General features: G+C 40.4%; 1 long non-coding RNA gene across 1 annotated transcript; it reads right to left on the bottom strand.

Annotated features, from left to right (window-relative positions):
* Positions 1–2,967: 2,967 nt before the first annotated feature.
* Positions 2,968–7,013, bottom strand: LOC135598154 (uncharacterized). The gene is made up of 2 exons (XR_010481502.1): positions 5,406–7,013; positions 2,968–3,268 (listed from the first exon to the last, which is right to left on the bottom strand). It is a non-coding gene; the product is annotated as an uncharacterized LOC135598154 (long non-coding RNA).
* Between the last annotated feature and the right edge of the window lie 12,509 nt (positions 7,014–19,522).

The following is a 19,522-nucleotide window of genomic DNA, read 5'->3' as shown; positions in this document are numbered from 1 at the left end:
AGGCTTCGAATTTAGCATTGATTGCCTCCTTAGATGTCATAGTATATGCCTCCAAATCTATGATATTAAGATCTCTCTTTTGTTGTCAGGTTAAAGGCATGTATAGTTGAGAGAAGTGATGGTCGAAAGGATTAGAGGATCGATGGATGTAGGCTACGATTTAGGCTTGTTTTGTGACTGTTTTGGGTGCAGTTTGAGGGTGTGGTTTAGTGAAGTTTTAGGGCTATGAATGAATGTTTTGGATCTGTGGTAGATGGTAGCAAAGGTTTGATAGAAATCAGTGGAAGTTGTAGCAAGTATGTGCTGTCTTGTAAGAGTAGAATTGTCGTCGAAGAAACAACGGTTTCTCGACGTAATTTCCACCAAAAACTTGAGAGAATTGAGGAGGGAATTGATAGCAAAATCACAGTTTATATGACAGCAAGGATATCTAATTTAATCAAAAAAAATTCAGCAGTATAAAAGCAAGGAAATTGGTGCAAGTTGCGATTGCAGAATTCTCATCGAAAAATTTCAGTGGGTTACGACGAAAATTTGCAGCAACATAAAATCGTTTCTAGAGATGAATTTCTTTATAGAGTAATCTTAGATGGAAGCCAAGATGATCTATGAAGTGTATAAAAAATTTCATTCAAAAAAGATTACAAATACATGGGTTAAGGCAACAATATGCGACTGAAATTTTCTGCAGCACAGATTTTTATGTATAGCAGATTGGATGTAAAAGATCAATGGTTTATATTGAGAATTTTTTTATGAAACCAAAGGGAAATCCACTGTTAGGAAGTGTCAAAGCTATCATAAAAATTTCATAGAGATTTGGATAGAAATAATGTAGTATCAAGATCAAACAAACAGTGCTATGCGGCTGAAATTTTACAGTGCAAATTTTCAAGTATAGTAGATTTGACGTAAAAGATCAATGGTTTATATTGAGAATTTTTTGAAAAAACCAAAGGGAAATCTGCTGTTAGGAAGTGTCAAAGATGTCATAAAAATTTCATAGTAATTTGGATAGAAAAAGCATAGTAGCAAGATCAAACAGATGGTACTATGTGGCTGAAATTCTGCAATGTATCTTTCGTCGTAGAGATGAAAACTTTGTGACGAAAGGTTTATGCAGCAATATAGGAACAGTTTTTTTTTTTGGATTTTCGAATAAGGATAACTAAATTGCAGCAGCAGTAAGGTAGGAAACCAGAACCTGTTGCAATTCACAGGGAGATCAAAGGATGATCCGCGGTGGTGGAGATGATGGCGGAATTCGGCGACGATCTTTTAAGCAATTGTGGGAATTGCTTTGGGCGGTTGTGGAGGGCTGATGGATGGCAGTGAAAGGGCAGCGAGATGCCAAGAACGCTGCTCTGATACCAGGTGTTAGAACCCTTGCAGATTCTAAACTTGGGGTTGATCTCTTTAGGGGATCGGCCTTCTTGGAACTCTATAGGGGTTCCTCCCTCCAAGTTGCTGCTCAAAGGCTGCAGAAAAGATTCATCTATTGCTTATCAAAAGAGGTGGAATACATGACTATTTATAGGGCTTCTAAACCCTAACTCCTAATAGGACTCTTACTTAAGACTCCTACTTCTAAACAACTCCTAATAGGATTCCTACTCAAGACTCCTACTTCTAACCAACTCCTAATAGAACTCCTACTCAAGACTCCTATTCCTTTACAACTCTCTATTCTTCTCTAAGAAATAATCTCCTAACCCTAGCCGGCCTCTTCACCTCTTTAATAGGGGTCAGCTTAGGTAGGTTTTACATGAATATCCCTCTCAATTAGGACTCTCCTAGCTAGAGTCCTAACAACCACACCCTTAAACTACATCCAAAACAACCACAAAATAAGCCTAAACCGCAGCCTATATCCACCAATCCACCAACCCTTTTGACCACCACTTCTCTCAACCTATACATGCCTTTAACAGGTTTGGAAGCATATACTATGGCATCTAAGGAGGCAATCAATGCTAAATTCGAAGCATTCGAGGCACGAATGGAGGATAAGATTCGGACTTTCTTTACTAGACTCAGTTTGGGCCGACCACCAAGCCCAAAGAAATCACATCAAGGAGAGAGTTCTGACCAATCACACCAAGCATGAAGATATGACTTTTAAGATAGGAGAGGCTTTATAACCGATCCCAACAATTCACGCATGAGGGTGGACTTCCCTAGATGGGAAGAAGGAGACCCGATTGGTTAGATCTCGCGCGCAGAGCGATATTTTCGGTACCACAAAACCACGGATGCATCTATGGTGGAAATTATGGTTATACATCTTGAAGGGGAGGTCATATAATGGTTTGACTAGTTTAAACACACTCATGGAGTCCTCTCATGGTGATAATTCTAGGAAGGACTACTGATCCGCTTCGGACCAACTGATTACGAGAACATTGACGGACAACTAGCAAAGATCTGACAAACCTCCACCATTCAGGAGTACTAAACCAAGTTTGAAAGGATATCTAATCAAACTCATGATTGATCTTAAAAACAGCTATTAGGGACCTTCATTGATGGCCTAAAGCTAGAGATCCGGGGAGAAGTTAAAGCGCGACAATCGTACATGCTTATGGCAGCCATCTCTTTCGCATGACTTCAAGATGAGCGATTGAACCATGAAGCACAGAGGACTAGAGTCACTCCCTGACTAGCAATACTGAAGCCCTCAGCCCCCCCTATTGTCAACTAAGCCCCTACACCTAAAAGGTTGATAAGAGAAGAGCTTCGGGAGTGATCTACGAAGGGGTTATGTTGGCACTACGATGAGCCGTGAAGCCCCTCAAAAAATATCAATGATATTAAAACATTTTCAACACAAACCGATCCAGGATCCAAACTAACATTTGAGGACACTGAAAAACATTCTATCAAATTCACATCCATAAAACCTATGTAATTTATAATCATATATCACATCACTCGATAATTCACATTTATGACAACCCAAGCCAACTTAACAAACATGAACAACATTTATAAATCCACAAGCTAAGTAATTTATACAATCAGAACTCCAACCATTTACCACAAGTTCATATCATCATAAACTAGACTTAACATTCCGAAATTCCCAATAAGAGAGATCTTCTAACACTTTTACACAGTATATCCATTTCGATTCATCAACAACATTTCGTTACATACAAAATATGCTTATACAACAATAACATAATAACCAACAAGACTTGCCCGTAATTCTGAATAGCTATCCACTGCCTCAGCCCAAATCAAACATCTCAAAGAGTGACAAGCTGACCTGAAAGATTTATATAACAGAGTGAGCTAAAAACAGCTCAGCAAGTAACAAAGCATATATAGCATAAGAAGGGATAGTTTCAAACAAACAATATATCACAATACAAGACAGAATCCAAGAGATTCAATGATATCATCTCATTAAATACATAATCGTAAATGTCATTTCATTCATAACATATTTGGTTCATAACAAATGGAGCATAGAGCAATTGGAGCATATCAATAGCGTACGAGATGATCCGGAGCATATTAATGGCAAATAGGACATTTCAGAATATATCAGTTCATAGCAAATGGAGCACAGAGTAATTGGAGCATATCAATAGCGTATAAAATGTTCCGGAACATATCAACTACATATGGAACATTTCGAAGCATAACAATAGTAAATGAAACATTTCGGAGCATATCAAAGGCGTATGAAATGTTTCGGAGCATATCAATAATAAATGAAACATTTCGGAACATATCAATGGCGTATGGACCATTTCGGAGCATTTCAAAGAACGAATACGAAACAGAAGCTCAAACGTCGAATCAAAGTTGCATTCATTTCATTCTTATCCAAAGCATGTATAGAAACACATAACCAAAGCTTTGTATATCATATCAAACATACAGAAGGTGAAGTGGGACCATAACATAATATGGTACATCCATTTCTGAATGACCACCAAACATAAGTCTCCCACGTCTGGGAGGTCTCCCACGTTTGGGAGCTCCATCCACCCACGTCTGAGTGAAGTTATAGGGGCCGGCAGAGCGTCTCAGGCTCTATGCATAACTCCCTTCACCATTTCTGGCGAAGGTTCACAATATCCCACAAACACCAGAGTACAAAAGGATAGTATGAACAATGAATAGCACATATCGGAAGCACACGCGGAACAACAAAACATACATGTGCCTTTATGAGTCAATACGAAGTAAGCAATAATCTTTCACAATTATATTCAGATTTGAAAGGAAATGAAAGCAAGAGCATTCAAGGATTCCAAGCAATCACATATAACTCAATTCAAATAAGAAGATTTGATGAATTTAATGTCCAAAAGAATGAAACTGGAATAGGCACATATCGAAAGCAAATACGGAACAATAGGATATACATGTGCCTATATGAGTCAATACGATATAGCATAAACGTTACACAATAGTTTTCAAGAATGCAATAATTTTAAGGACAAGAGCATACAAGAATTCAAAGCAGTAATATAAAGCTCAATTGAATAAGAAAGCTAAAGGATATCAATTTCCAAAGGAATGAAACTAGAATATGAGAAATCGACCAAAGCTCGATTTCTGGCAGAATACAAAAGGCACATTGAACAAATGATTCAAACTATCAATCGTGCTCTAATTTACTCAGAAATATATCATTGGATTATACTTTCAGATAAGACAAGCTTCATATGAATTGAACTGTCCAATAGAGAGAGTTACAAATAATTTGGTAAACAAGGATCGTAGAACAAAATCTCTGTTTGGCGGAATTCATAATGTCAGATTCAACAGATAACTGGGCAGGTGTTTGGATTCCAAATCTTTCAATCCATATATCAAAAGAAAGATCTATGAGTCTAGTTTCTAATGAAATAAGCTTTGAATAAATCAACGTTTGCAACAGGGACTTATAAGCAGTTCAGTATCAAAAGGTCAGAAATTACGATCCCTGTTTTGCAGAATCTGTAGGCTCATTTGAAACAGAAGTTTGGGCATGCACTTACTCCGAATTCTTAAAATAAGCTATCAAAACAAAGGTTTATGAGTCTATATTCTGATCAAATAAGTTTTGTCCAAATCAGATGTCAATACATGAAGTTATAACCATAACAAAGTAGAAAGGTCAGAATCTTGGAAGTTGCACAGATTCGAATCGTTACGCCTAAACAGGAGATATATCAAATGCAAGGCTAGAACAATTCAAAGTTCCTCATATTCAAAGCAAATGTAGGGATAAAATTGCAGTGAGGAAAGATCAGGATACTTGCAATAGGAAAGATTAGAACAATTACAGGAGAAACGATCGAGAAACTTGCAATAGAAAGGATCGAAATATTTGCAATAGAAAGGATCGAAACACTTGCAAAAGAAAAGATTAGAAAGCTTGCAATAGAAAGGGTTAGAACACTTGCCTTTTAAAGGTTTTGATCCAAAGATTCGAAGAAGGTGTACGCTCAAATTCTTTTTCTACTTTTCTTCCATCCCCTCCCTATTTCGTTTTGTGCACTCGTTTTCTTTCTTTCTTCGCAACTACACCACGTGTCGAACATCGAGGCACAGTCACCTGCTCTCTCTTACTCTCATTCCTTCTTTTTCTTTCCCAAATGCAGCAGCCACAGCCGCCGCCGCTGCCACAATCGCAGCCCCTTCCACCGCACTACCTTCCTTCCTCCCTTCTCTCGCAGACATAACTGCTGCATATGCTGTCGCTGCCGCTACAACCGCAATCCCATCCGCAGCCCCTTATTCTCCCTTTCTTTTCCCTTTCCCAGCTGCAACTGCCGCAGTCGCAGTCGCAGCCATGGCCGCAGCCACCACAGCCGCTGCCTCTTCTTCCTCCCCTGCTCTATTTCCTCTCCTTCTCTTCCAGCTGCAGCTGCCACTGCCACAGCTGCCTCCCCTTCTCCTCTTCCTCTCTTCTTCCCTTTTCCTTTCTCTTCTTCTTCCTTTCCTTCTCTTCTTTCCCAGCTGCACTGCTGCAGTCGCAGCGTCAGCCACGGCCACAGCCTCTTCTTCCTCCCCTGCTCATCTTCCTCTCCTTCTTCTCTTCCATCTGCAGCTGCCATCGCCGCAGCCGCAGCCCCTTCTTTCCCTTTTCTTCTTCCTCTCCTTCCCTTCTTCCTTTCTCTTCCTCTTTCCCTGCCATAGCTGCAGCTGCCACAGCCGCAGCCACAGCTACTTCTTTCCCTTCTCCTCTTCCTTCTCCTTCCTTTCTTCTTCTTCTCTTCTTCTCCTTCCTCCCCTTCTTCTCCACGACGAACAGCACCTCCTTTCCTCTGTTTCCTCCTGCAGGAAACAGAGGTGCCGCCTCTTCACCCGCTTCTACTTCTTCTCTTCTTCCTCACCATCTCTTCCTCTCCTTCTCTTCCAGCTGCAGCTTCCACCGCCGCAGCCGCAGCTCCTCCTTTCCCTTCTCTTCTTCTTCTCCTCTTCTTCTTCCCTCCTCCTCCCCGGCGTCACACACACCCTCACCTCTGTTTCCTCTGCAGGAAACAGAGGTATCACAACCTCTTCTCCTGCTTCCTCTTCCTCTTCTCTTCCTCTTCTTCTTCTTCTCCTCTTCGAACGCCCCACACCTCTCCTCTGTTTCCACCTGCAGGAAACAGAGGTGCTGCAGCCCTAGCTGCTGCCACCTCTCGCTCCTCTCCCTCTTCCCTCTCTTTTCCCTCTTCTTCTCCTTCTCCTCTTCCCTTTTCCTCCCCAACGCCACACCCCTCCTCGCTGCAGCCTTGCCACAGCTATCCTCCTCTCTTCTTCTTCTTCTTCTTCTTCTTCTTCCTCTTCACTTCTCCTCCCCAACGCCCCACACATCCTCTCCTCTGTTTCCACCTGCTGGAAACAGAGGTGCAGCAGCCCTAGCTGCAGCTGCTGCCTCTCTCTCTCTCCTCTCCATCTTCCCTCTCTTCTTCTTCTTCTTCTTCTTCTTCTTTTCTTCTCTTCTCCCTCTTCTTCCTCCTCTTCTTTTCCCTCTTCTTCTCTTCTCCCTCTACTTCTCTTCTTCTTCTCCCCCACGCCCCACCGCTCTCTCTGGTTCGAGCGTGGGAGGCGGTGGGATAAAACCGAAATTTTCGGTTTTCTTTATTTTTTTTTCTTTTTGCAACTTAACAGTTTAGTCCTTAAAATTTCTATATTTACATATAGGTCCTCCAATTTACATATAAATCCTTATTAATAATTTTCAAAAGTGAGGGATATTATAACAACCGACTGACTTTACGGTACACGCACTAGCCGACTACTCAAACCCGCAAACGATGAAAGTTGGAGGCCTTCTCAAACAACAACCGATCACTATTCTCATCGACACGAGCAGCACTAATAACTTCCTAAATAGTAAGATTGCTGCTCGAATGTCACTCCACATCGATGGTTGTGGCAAGTTTGACATAAAGGTCACCGACAGAAGAATCCTAAAGTGCGACCAAAGATGTTCGCAGGTGAAACTATTACTACAAGACCAAGAAATTATCACCAACTTCTTCCTCCTACCAATTGATGACTATGAGGCCATGCTTAGCATAGAATGACTGATGATGCTAGGTGATGTCTCTTGGAACTTCTCCAAATTAATTATGAAATTCTACTACAAAGGCAAATAAATCATCCTACGCGAGAAGCGCGGAAGCAACGTAACCACTGTTTCGACCCAACCAATGGAGAAAGTTTTACACAAAGTAAATGGTGGCTTTTTGATGCATCTCCAATAGCAACCAGAGGGGAAGAAAATAGAAATTGAAGATCAAAATCTCTCCCAATTGCTTGTTGAATTTGCTGACATTTTTGTTGAGCCACGTGGTCTTCCTCCTACTCGGCAACATGACCATTAGATTCCAATCCTTCTGGGCAAGCTACTAGTGAACACTCAGCCATACTAATATCCTCACCTCCAAAAGGATGAAATTGAAAAGATCATAAAGGAGATACTTGAAACAGGAGTGATTCGGTCAAGTTGCAGCCCCTATTCCTCACCGGTGCTACTTGTACGCAAGAAGGATAGAACTTGGCAGATGTGCATCGACTACCGAGCTTTAAACGACATCACCATCAAGGACAAGTACCCAATACCAGTGGTTGATGAACTTCTTGATGAGTTAAAAGGAGCTCAAGTCTTCACAAAGTTGGACCTCCGATCCAGTTACCACCAAATTCGGGTATATGTGAAGACAACATTCCAAAAACTGCATTCCACACACATAACGACCATTATAAATTCTTGGTAATGGCTTTTGGACTCACTAATGCTCCTTCAACCTTCCAAAGTCTCATGAACGATATTTTTCGGAGCTTTCTTCATAAATTTGTGCTGGTATTTTTTTATGATAATCTCATTTATAGCCCTTCTCTTGAGACTTACGTTCAACATTTTTAGATTGTTTTGACGATCCTTCGAAAGAATACTCTTTTTGTTAAGCAGCTAAAGTGTAGTTTTTTTTAGCAAAAAGTAGGGTACCTTGGGTACATAATATCAGAAGAAGTGGCGGTAGACCCAACAAAAATTGAAGCAATGTAAGGCTGGCCAAAACCTGCAAACGTGAAATTACTGTGCAGGTTCCCTGGACTAATGTGTTACTACTGAAAATTTGTTAAGGACTATAGGAAGATTAGCACACCCCTCACTTCTCTACTGAAAAAGATGTCTTCCAATGGTCAGACAAAGCCTCAGCTACCTTTGATAAACTTAAGGCAGCTATGATTACAACGCTCGTACTAATGCTACCCGACTTCTGCAAGACTTTTGTTATTGAAGCCGATGCCTCCGGAGTTGGAATTGCTGATGTGCTAATACAAGATGGCCACCCCCTCACTTATATCAATAAGACTATTTACGATAATGAGATGCTCGCGATTGTGCATGCGGTGGCTAAGTGGAGACCATACATAATCAGGCGACGCTTTCAAATCAAGACCGGCCTAAAATATTTCTTAGAGCAGAGGATATCTTCCCTCGAGCAACAAAAATAGGTAACAAAGCTTCTTAGATATAAATATGAAATAATTTACAAAAAGGGGAAAGAGAATATTGTTACAAATGTGCTTTTGCGACTGTCCGAGCAAGCTGAATTTTTGGTCATTTCACTTCCGACCAATGACTTCCTTCAGGATATTAAGAGGGAATGACAGAAAGACTAGAGACCAGTAAAATCATAAAAAAATTATAGGAAGCACCAAGCTCTATGGCTCATTATAGTTGGGACTTAAAAGGTTGCACTATAAGAGATGCATTGTGCTTGTGTCAAATTCTACTTAAATCTTCACAAGCAGATTTTAGACAGAGTTATTCCAGATGCAGGACACTAAATTGAAAAGGAGTACGATATATCACCCACAAACCGACGGCCAAATGGAAGTGGTGAACAGATGCTTAGAGACTGTCCAAAGTCATCCACCAAATATGACTACCCAAGGGGAACTCTAGACCCAGCCGAGTGCTATTATTGATGGATAGATCGGGACTCAATGATGACGACCGACTACTAAAGTGCTAATACAATGGGCGAATTTACCAGCAAAAGGTACCACTTGGGAGAACTATGACGACTTGAAGATCAAATTCCCATAATTCATAAATTTTCAACCTCGAGGATAAGGCTGATTTGAAGAGGGCGGGTCTATTAGGACTCTAGCTAGGAGAGTTCTAATTGAGAGGGGCATTCATGTTAACCTACCCAACTGACCACTATTAAAGAAGTGAAGAGGCCGGCTATGATTAGGAGGTTATTTCTTAGAGAAGCATTAGGAGTTGTAAAGGAATAGGAGTCTTGAATATGAGTCTTATTCGGAGTTGTTTTTAGAGAAGCATTAGGAGTTGTAAAGGGATAGGAGTCTTAATTAGAAGTCCTATTAGGAGTTAGACTTTAGAAGCCCTGTAAATAGCTATGTTTTCATCCTCTTTTAACAAGCAATAGATGAATCGTTTCTACAACCTTTGAGTAGTAATTTGGAAGAAGAAACCCCTATAGAGTTCCAAGGAGGCCGATCTCCTAAAGATATCAACCCCAAGCTTAGAATCTACAAGGGTTCTATCAGTATTGGATTATGAAGAGACATGACAATTGTTCTAGTTACCTAAAACAATAAAACATAATTGAACTATTAAAAAAGGACATGATGCTTCCATATGATGGCTTGATCACTAGACTAATTCATATATATGACATAGTCATTCCACCTAATGAAGAAATCTTGAAACTAGATAGGTTCAACATTATAAATAGAAACCTGCTAAGAAGATTAAGATATATAGTAAAAAATGGGACTTGGATTAGATTACCTAGAAGGACTGACCCTCTCCTACCTGATCTAGAACCTAAAACACCAATATTTAGAGAATATCAATCTCCTCCTACTGGTCCCTTTGAGGCAACACCTCCAATAGGGCAAGCACCCTCCTTATCTACCGACGACATAGGGACTCAAATGGATCGATTTGAACAATGTCAAGATCAAATTTTAACTGAGTTGCAGCAAATTTATCGATAACTTAATACTTTGTTTAGACATTTTAACTTACCACCACCTGAATAGCTAATGCATGTCTTTTTGCTAATGACAAAGGGGGAGAAGTTGACAGAATCTCTCACTTTAAATGTTGTGATAATGTTGTGAACTTTTGATGTTGTGTTAACTTTGATGTTGTGATAACTTTTGATGTTGTATTCTCTTTAATGTTGAGAACTTTTGAATGTTACCATACAACGATTCAATATCAGATTCTCTTTAATGTTGAGATCTTTTGAATGTTACCATGCAATAATCGTAAAGGTTATATCAAGATGATATATCATGCAAGGCTATGCCCGAAGCATTTTATGAAGTGATGAGATTGTGCATTTAATATCCTGATGACTTGAAATTATGATGATGTAGAATGCATGTGATTTCTAATTAAAATCGATTAAAGCTTGAATTCAAGATTGTGAATTGAAGTTTGTATTTGTTGAATCTCGTATTTTGATGATGAAACTACTTGATATATGTTTATGATTTAATATGCGTTTTGAGTGACGCAGGATGCTTTGATCAGGATGAGACAATTAAAGCAGGAAAATCATGTTGTGCCGGAGGAACATGTTAGAAGATTGGACGTCGGGCCGATGGATCGGTCGACGTATCGACAGAAGGCTTCGGGCCGTGGACTCGGGCATCGGGCCAAGAAGAGCGGTTATTGTGCCAAGGATATCGGAGTTGCGGAGTCAACTGGCCGATTGGGCAATAGGCCGCAGGAGAGGACGATGCGCCGAAGAATCAGACGAAGCGTCGAGGGACCAATGACATGCCGGACAACTTGGTTAATTGCTTAGGATTAATTGTCTCGATCAAAGTTTTGTTTTAAGTGTGCAGGATTAACTACGATGAAAGATAGACAAGCAGTAGGAGTTGCGCCGGAGTCAAGTTCATGATCACGTTGGGAGTTCGAGAGTTCGACGGAAGTTCGGACGGTCGTCGGAGGTTCTGCGAGAACAGATCCGAGAAGTCCAGAAGCTTGCCAAGCGAAGCTCGTCGGAACTTGCCAAGTGGATCGTCGCAAAGTCCAGGAGTTTGCCGGAAGTCCGCAGGAGCATCACCGAGGGTTCATCGGATGATCGACGGAAGTTCGCCGGAAACTCGCCGGAAGGAGCGATTGACGCACCGAAGCAAAGCTGCAGAAGTTGTCTTAGATTTAATCGTATTTAGCACGTTGATTAAGTTGGAAAATGGGAGGTGATCCCATTGGCTTAATCTTGGGGCAATTGGGCCCCTGAAAGACTGAAATTGGGCCGAATGGAATGAACCATTCGGACCCTGATTGCACCAGGAGGTGCAACCGCCCAGGCCAGGAGGTGGCACCGCCTGGGCTAGGCCTTCCAGCGAGACTGGGCGGTGCAACCTCCCCAGCAGAGAGGTGGCACCGCCTGAGCTCAATCTTCGAGCTAGACTGGGTGGTGCAACCTCCCTGACAGAGAGGTGGCACCGCCTGAGCTCGGTCTTCGAGCTCTGGCAGAGAGGTGCAACCGCCTCAGTCAAGAGGTGGCACCGCCTGAGCTCAGTCTTCGAGCTCTGCCAGGCGGTGCAACCTCTCCAGTCAGGAGGTGCAACCGCCTGATCCCGGAATTCCGGGATTTGATCGTTTTGAGCTCCAAATTTGAATTGGGTTGGGGCCTATAAATACCCCACCCATTCAGCACTGAGACAAAAAGAACTTACCCGAAATCTTGATCTTTTCAGTGGTTCTTAGAGCTCAAAACTGCTAGTTTTCCTCCTCCTTCTGTTCTTCAAGTTTGAGTTGTAAAGAGAGGAGAGAAAACATCTGTAAGGGTTGTCTCCTAAGCCCGTCAAAAGGAGTGAATCTGTAATAGGGTAGTTGGCCTTCGCCTATTGAAGGAAGGCCTCTAGTTGACGTCGGTAACCTCATCGGTGGAGGAAGCCAAAAGTGGAGTAGGTCAAGACTGACCGAACCACTCTAAATCTCTGGTTTGCGTTTATTTTGAGCACTTTATCATTATTGCAAACCACCTACATAGCTACTGCTCTCTGCGCTTTTACGAACGAGTTCTGTGCAGTTTACGTTTACGTCTTGATTCCATCTACAAACTGCAAACTGTCTCTCTGCGCTTTTACGAATGAGTTCTGTGCAGTTTACGTTTACGTCTTGATTTCACTTACAACTGCAAACTGTCTTCTGCGCTTTTTTTTACGGACAAGGTTCTGTGCAGTTTACGTTTATGTCTTGATTTCATTTACAACTGCAAACTGTCTTCTGCGCTTTTACGAACAAGGTTCTGTGCAGTTTACGTTTACGTCTTGATTTCATTTAGAACTGCAAACTGTAAACTGCGTTTAGACGTAAACTGCGCTTAGACGCAAACTGTGTTTAGACGCAAACTGCGCTTAGACGCAACCTGTGTTTAGACGCAAACTGTGTTTAGACGCAAACTGCGCTTAGACGCAATCTGCGCTTAGACGCAAACTGCACTTAGATACAAACTGTGAATCAGCTTTTGCATCATAATAGTTTCTATCGAACGAACGCAGCTTTCGGTTTTAATCGCTGTAAAATTTCCGCTGCACTAATTCACCCCCCCCCCCCCTCTTAGTGCTCTCGATCCTAACAATTGGTATCAGAGCAGGGTATTTCTCATTTCGGATTTACACCCGAGAGAAATGGCTCTTCAAGAGGGCTTTTCGGTCTTTCGTCCACCGTTCTTTAACGGATTGGACTATACTTATTGGAAAACTCGAATGAGAGTTTTCTTGATTTCTCTAAATCTGGATTTATGGAATATCGTTGAAAACGGTTTTCAACTTCCCTTTAAACCGACGAACGAATGGTCGGATTTGGAGAAGAAGTATTTTTCTTTAAACGCAAAGGCTATGAATGCCTTATTTTGCGCTTTGGACAAAAATGAGTTCAATCGGGTTTCTTTGTGCGAAACGGCTTTCGATATTTGGCGTGCTCTTGAAATCACGCACGAGGGAACTAGTAGAGTCAAAGACTCGAAAGTTAATATTTTACTGCATGATTTCGAACTTTTTCATATGAAACCAAGCGAAACCGTTGTTGACATGTACACCCGTTTTACGGATGTCGTCAATGGTTTAAATTCACTTGGTAAAAGCTTTTCGGATTTTGAACTCGTTAACAAAGTTTTGCGCTCACTTTCTAAAACTTGGGATTCAAAAGTAACTGCTATTCAAGAATAAAAAAACCTGAACCAATTTCCACTTGAAGAACTAATTGGTTCATTGATCACATATGAAATGACGTGCAATGCACGTAAAGAACTTGAGAACCACCTTCCAAAGAACAGGAAGGATTTGGAACTCTGGACAAATGAATGCCACTTGAGCGATGACTCAAGTGATGAGGACAATGATGAACAAAACAACCTTCCAAAGAACAGGAAGGATTTGAGACATAGAACATTTGAAGACCACTCGAGCATAAGCTCAAGTGATGGTGAACTTAAACTACAAATGAAACGAAAATTAAAAAGCAAAAAGAATCAAACTACTTGCTTTAAACGCAAGAAGAAGAACAAAAATTGGGATGAATCGAGCTCCTCCGAAGAAGAGAAAGTCAACAAAAGCAAGGCGGCAAACTACGCCTTAACAGCCCACAATGATGAGGTAATCGAAATCCCCCTAATTTATTTTGAAATTACTTGATGCTTTCATGATATATTTTTTTCTTTTAGTTTAGAATTAATTTTCTTAAAAATTACATGTTAAAAAATTATTATGATCATACTAAGTAATTTCGAAAATGATAATATTGCATATTTTATGATAAACAAATAAAATGATCTTGATTGAAAATATGAAATCATGGTTAAGAAGTAATAATGTGCATTACGTTGATTTTCATTGTTATTTCTCGATTTTGATTAAAGATCATGTTTGATTTGAAGAAATGCATAATGATGAAATTAAATATTTCGATTGACAATTTCATGCATGAGATATACATGATGATTTTTGTGATTGATGGTTTTATGATGAAATTCATTTTACGATCCTAAACGTTGATGCATGTTTTCATTTGACATAAATGAAAAGGCATGCTAACATGAAATCGATCACTTAAGATGAAACACTTAAAAAAGGGGAGAAATATATGAATTGATGCTATAAACACTATGCTATGATTATCCCATGCTTGCATCACCAAGAAATATATGATTGCTATCATTGCTATATGCCCTGTATCAAGATATCAAACAAAAATTTACATCATACGAGCTGATATCTTACCATGTGATGCAATGCTACACTTGCCAAAATATTCGAAATGTGTACATCATGCCCTGTATCAAGATATTAAACAAAATCTTGCTTCACAGTTTTACGCATTGATATCTTACTATATGATGAAATGCTACAATTGATGAACACTTGAAATGTAATCCTCTATCTTATTGATTTTTCAATAAATCTATGCTTGTCATACATGAATTTATTGAATGTAATTTTGAGGATGATTTCAGATTTGACAAATGCTTGATTCGTATTTACGACATAAGATACACTTTAAATATGAATCATGCATCAATCATGTTAAATGCTTCAATCATTTTCTATCTTTAGAGTTCTCGATTTTGATGAAATACAAGTGATAAATTCATTTATGATATCTTGTAAATCACTTGAATTATGAATGAGTTTTTTTTTTTTTTGATGCGTTAAAAGAATCACTTAAAAAGAAAATGCTTTTCCCATCTTATCGAGATTAATGATTTCATGATATTGTGTGAATCTCGAAATTGATTTTGATGAAATAGTAATAACGTTATTCATGTTATGAATCTCAAAAATGATAATATGCTTCATGTGATAATATGAATACACGAAACACTTATGATATGATTCCGTGTATTCATAAAATATTTATCTCCTCATCCAATAACTTTTCTTGATATTCCTTATGAGATGAAATGAAATAATACATGAAATACAAATGAGGAGTTATTGATCATGCATGGTAGGATATAATTTGACAAAATTGATACCATCATGATATGAAACATTTATGATTTGTAATTATGCATGCAATACTTGTGCTTTTTAATTATGATGTGATGTATTGCAAATGATGTAAATCATGATGAGTGCTAAGTTACACATTTTGAGAAGAAATTGCTATATTAAAACATTAATGTAATTATGAATGATGATATGATATTATGCATGTAATACTTCAACTTATGATAATGCAATGATAAAATATTCATGATGAAAAATTATCTTGACATTCATAACTTGATTATTCATCCTTGTCATGATTTTGAAATCGTTGTAAAAGGAAAAAGAACTACAAAACTGTATTCTTCCTTTCTTTTTGACAATGACAAAGGGGGAGATAGCTAGCTTGCACAAGTCAAGAAGATGCAAAAACTTGATTGCTAACTTGCTTATTTCAAGAAGCAAAAATTGTCTTCTTGAAAATCACTATCTTGAATATCTCAAGAAGCAAGACTTGCAACCTGCACATTACAATAGGAAGCAATAATCATGAGCCTACACAAGAAAGTTATCTTGCATTTGCTTTCGAAGTTTTTGCTAACTTGTATATCGTAAAAAAATTGCTAGCTTGTAGTCTAAAGAGAAGCGAAAAGTTGCTATCTCAAAAGAAGCAAATGTGCTATCTTGCCTATCTCAAGAGGCAAAAATGCTAACTTGCACATCTAGCAAAACTTGACAAATTTGCATATCTCAAGAAGCAAGAGTTGCTTTCTTGAACATCTCTAAATTGCTAGCTTGCATGTTCTAAAAGTGCTATCTTGTATACTGTAGAACTTGCATATCTGAAACTTGATAGCCTGAATATTTTAAGCATGATGTAACATTTGCTAAATTTTTTGGCTTCAAAACTGCATGATGATAAAACTTGATAATATGTTTTTCATGCAATAAGTTAAACCAATATCACAAACACTTGATTGTGATACTTCTCCTTTTTGTTGATGACAAAGGGGGAGAAGTATGTTGATGAAAGTATGTTGATGACATGACATGTGATGCATAAGTTTATGCATATGTTCATGTTGACGTGTTGCAAGTATTCATGATGAATATTGCAATGACTTGAATTCAGTTTGAATTCAAGGTTCTATCAATATGGCATATTGATAGGGGGAGTTTGTTTAAACTCTGGGAGTTAAGGATAACTCCGATTATGATGACATGTTGCTTAGATTTTTGAATCTAAGAGTTTCTATCAATAAGGTATATTGATAGGGGGAGTTTGTTTAAACTTCGGGAGTTAAGTTTAACTCCGTCATCAAGTGGTTGTCATCATCAAAAAGGGGGAGATTGTTGAATCTCGTATTTTGATGATGAAACTACTTGATATATGTTTATGATTTAATATACGTTTTGAGTGACGCAGGATGCTTTGATCAGGATGAGACAATTAAAGCAGGAAAATCATGTTGTGCCGGAGGAACATGTCAGAAGATTGGACGTCGGGCCGATGGATCGGTCGACGTATCGACAGAAGGCTTCGGGCCGTGGACTCGGGCATCGGGCCAAGAAGAGCGGTTATTGTGCCAAGGATATCGGAGTTGCGGAGTCAACTGGCCGATTGGGCAATAGGCCGCAGGAGAGTACGATGCGCCGAAGAATCAGACGAAGCGTCGAGGGACCAATGACATGCCGGACAACTTGGTTAATTGCTTAGGATTAATTGTCTCGATCAAAGTTTTGTTTTAAGTGTGCAGGATTAACTACGATGAAAGATAGACAAGCAGCAGGAGTTGCGCCGGAGTCAAGTTCATGATCACGTTGGGAGTTCGAGAGTTCGACGGAAGTTCGGACGGTCGTCGGAGGTTCTGCGAGAACAGATCCGAGAAGTCCAGAAGCTTGCCAAGCGAAGCTCGTCGGAACTTGCCAAGTGGATCGTCGCAAAGTCCAGGAGTTTGCCGGAAGTCCGCAGGAGCATCACCGAGGGTTCATCGGATGATCGACGGAAGTTCGCCGGAAACTCGCCGGAAGGAGCGATTGACACACCGAAGCAAAGCTGCAGAAGTTGTCTTAGATTTAATCGTATTTAGCACGTTGATTAAGTTGGAAAATGGGAGGTGATCCCATTGGCTTAATCTTGGGGCAATTGGGCCCCTGAAAGACTGAAACTGGGTCGAATGGAATGAACCATTCGGACCCTGATTGCACCAGGAGGTGCAACCGCCCAGGCCAGGAGGTGGCACCGCCTGGGCTAGGCCTTCCAGCGAGACTGGGCGGTGCAACCTCCCCAGCAGAGAGGTGGCACCGCCTGAGCTCAGTCTTCGAGCTAGACTGGGTGGTGCAACCTCCCTGACAGAGAGGTGGCACCGCCTGAGCTCGGTCTTCGAGCTCTGGCAGAGAGGTGCAACCGCCTCAGTCAAGAGGTGGCACCGCCTGAGCTCAGTCTTCGAGCTCTGCCAGGCGGTGCAACCTCTCCAGTCAGGAGGTGCAACCGCCTGATCCCGGAATTCCGGGATTTGATCGTTTTGAGCTCCAAATTTGAATTGGGTTGGGGCCTATAAATACCCCACCCATTCAGCACTGAGACAAAAAGAACTTACCCGAAATCTTGATCTTTTCAGTGGTTCTTAGAGCTCAAAACTGCTAGTTTTCCTCCTCCTTCTGTTCTTCAAGTTTGAGTTGTAAAGAGAGGAGAGAAAACATATGTAAGGGTTGTCTCCTAAGCCCGTCAAAAGGAGTGAATCTGTAATAGGGTAGTTGGCCTTCGCCTATTGAAGGAAGGCCTCTAGTTGACGTCGGTAACCTCATCGGTGGAGGAAGCCAAAAGTGGAGTAGGTCAAGACTGACCGAACCACTCTAAATCTCTGGTTTGCGTTTATTTTGAGCACTTTATCATTATTGCAAACCTCCTACATAGCTACTGCTCTCTGCGCTTTTACGAACGAGTTCTGTGCAGTTTACGTTTACGTCTTGATTCCATCTACAAACTGCAAACTGTCTCTCTGCGCTTTTACGAATGAGTTCTGTGCAGTTTACGTTTACGTCTTGATTTCACTTACAACTGCAAACTGTCTTCTGCGCTTTTTTTTACGGACAAGGTTCTGTGCAGTTTACGTTTATGTCTTGATTTCATTTACAACTGCAAACTGTCTTCTGCGCTTTTACGAACAAGGTTCTGTGCAGTTTACGTTTACGTCTTGATTTCATTTAGAACTGCAAACTGTAAACTGCATTTAGACGTAAACTGCGCTTAGACGCAAACTGTGTTTAGACGCAAACTGCGCTTAGACGCAACCTGTGTTTAGACGCAAACTGTGTTTAGACGCAAACTGCGCTTAGACGCAATCTGCGCTTAGACGCAAACTGCACTTAGATACAAACTGTGAATCAGCTTTTGCATCATAATAGTTTCTATCGAACGAACGCAGCTTTCGGTTTTAATCGCTGTAAAATTTCCGCTGCACTAATTCACCCCCCCCTCTTAGTGCTCTCGATCCTAACAGTATTCTCTCAAATATGGCATATAGATAGGGGGAGTTAAGATTAACTCTGTCACTAATTGATTATCATCATCAAAAAGGGGGATATTATTGAATCTCGGATTTTGATGATGAAATCAATTGGTAAATTGTTTGATCTAATCTATATGTTGAGATAAGTGTGTAGGATTAAATACGATAGCAGTAAGGCATAAAAGCAAATGATGGGTCGGAGTTGAAGATTCGAACGATGTACTAGGAGTTTGCTGGAAGCTCACCAAGAGTTCGTCAGGAGCTCACCAAGAGTTCATCAGAAGTTCGCTGAGAGTTTGTTGGGAGTTCGCTGAGAGTTTATTGGAGTTCACTGGAAGCTCATCGGAAAACTCGCTGAGAAGTTCATCGGAGGATCGCCGAGAGAAAACATGACATGCCAGAGAGAGATTGCTTGCCTTAATCGTAATTAGTATATTAGTTGAGTTAGGATTAGGAGGTAATCCTAGTAACTCAATTAGAGGCCAACTTAGGCCCTTAACACGGTTGAATTGGGCCGGTTGAACAGCCCATTCAGCACCTGAAGTCACGACCGACGTTGGCACCGCTTGGGACTCGGT

This window comes from Musa acuminata, chromosome BXJ2-1 (assembly GCF_036884655.1).
Source record: "Musa acuminata AAA Group cultivar baxijiao chromosome BXJ2-1, Cavendish_Baxijiao_AAA, whole genome shotgun sequence".
Taxonomy (NCBI): domain Eukaryota; kingdom Viridiplantae; phylum Streptophyta; class Magnoliopsida; order Zingiberales; family Musaceae; genus Musa; species Musa acuminata.
This window is presented reverse-complemented; position numbering and strand designations above follow the sequence as displayed.